Genomic DNA, 2,014 nt, shown 5'->3' on the forward strand with positions numbered 1-2,014 from the left:
AGATTGGTATCACACATATGGGCTAATATTAGATTTATGGGCTTGGTCTGGACTGGGTTGGGATGCTTTCTTAATGTAGAGCATTTATATAAAAATCTCTCAGATACACATGAGTTTTTATGGATTTGTTTCTCTAGTCTACCCAGACTAACACAGATAGCTAGAAAGACACAACTGCACAGGCTATCTGAGAAGAGGACAGGGCAACAAGCACTGAATTTGAGGAGTTGGTCATCTCTCAGGAGTGGTAATCCAGAACCCAAGATATTAAAGCAACTGTTCTTGTTGTGAGGTGCTTTTACCAGAATTTAGGTTCTTGTTTTCCCAGAAGAAAGATTTGTTTTTGAAAGAAACAGGGTATCCCAAGAGAATTTTATTAAGAAACTTCTAAAGAGGAAAAAAATTTCCCAACCAGCATGATGACTGGTCTTGGTATTTCTTATTTCTCAAATGCATGCATGGCCTTTTAAGCATTAGTGCACAAGAGATTTTGGGAAATCCCACCAGGGTTGAGTAAGGGGTTCTGTGAAATGCAGATTCAAGATATTGGCATGAGTTCTGCACATCTCTATTAAAACATCCACCTTCACTCCCTTGCCCTGTCTCAATGCCATCAAGTTGGTGCTGAGTTCTGGCAAGCCCATGAACAGCAGGGTAAACAACACAGTCCTACACCATCCTCACAATTGTTCTCTTTGAGCCCATTGTTGCAGCCCGTGTAAATGGGCTATCTGATCCTATAAGCAATCTTTTTTTTAAGTGCTTTGCAACTCGTTAAGAAAATTTATTTATCTTTCTGCATATTTATTTATTGCTGCCTATAAAGCAAAGCAATAAGGAGCTCTGGTGGAATAGTGTGTTATAAGGTGGGTTTGAACCCACCAGCCACTTGGCAGGAAAAAAGATAAGGCTTTCTGCTTCCTTAAAGATATACAGCCTCAGAATCCCAAAGGGGCAGTTCTATCATGTCCTAAAGAATTGATTCAATGACAGTGAGAAAACAAAGCAGTACAAAATTACAATCCAGGAATATGGTTGCTGAAAACCATTGCAAAAGAATAAGAGAGGGGAAATGTAGGTGGAATCTTTCTAAAAAGCTAGACTGTCATATCAAACAAACATCAGAGAGTGAGCAAAGCCCTAAACTGAGAACAAAGTGAAGTACACAAAAGTCAAAATTTTAAAGATCAGAGCTGAAGAAATAGAGTTAATTGGATCCATGGGATATCTTTGGCCTGCGGCCACCTTGTTGAACTTGAAGGGGACTCACCCTAGGGAACAATGTTGTGCTTGACAAAGGAGTGTAAAGCTTGAGAGAAGTTTTGAGTGCCAGAATTGACTTGCTTTTTATTTTCCTGTTTCTCTTTACTTACTAATGTAGTTGAAATGTCTGCAATCCTTTATCTCACTTAATAAAGTGGAATTAATTTGGTTACATTACCAGGTTCTGCTTTATTTTGAAAAAGTTTTAATCTAATGAACTCATTATGGGTTAGCATTGCTATAGAGGCCAAGTAAGGCATATAGCAGCAGTGATTAGGAACCAAGATGACTGCATAGCAAAGGGTATAAACCAAGAGAGCAGAAAAATATCAGAGAAGCAGCAGCTTGGGAAAAAATAATGACAGCAAAGACAAGTGTAAGAAAGACAATGCCCAAGTTTCCCCCAATGAAACCAGCCTTCGAATCCCAAGGTGGAAGCTACTGAGCTAAGTGAGGGAAGTGGAAGGTCAGTAGGATTGTGGTAGAAAAGAAAACAATGGGACTGACAGTTCCGGGGAGACATGGGAGAGGGGGAGGTGGGGGGAAGGGAAAAGGTGTTAACAAACCCAGGGACAAGGGAACAACAAGCCATCCAATTTGGTGGGGAGATGGGTGTGGGAGACCTGGTAGGGCATGATCAAGGGGAATGTAACAAAGAGGAAGTGCTGAAATCATGGTGGGGACTGAGCATGATAGTGGGACAGGAGGAGAGTCAAGGGAAATAGAGGAAAGAGCTGGGAGGCAAAGGGCA

Source organism: Echinops telfairi, unplaced genomic scaffold (assembly GCF_000313985.2).
Source record: "Echinops telfairi isolate 266 unplaced genomic scaffold, ASM31398v2 ScPeMD7_3533;HRSCAF=4204_0, whole genome shotgun sequence".
Classification (NCBI taxonomy): Eukaryota; Metazoa; Chordata; class Mammalia; order Afrosoricida; family Tenrecidae; genus Echinops; species Echinops telfairi.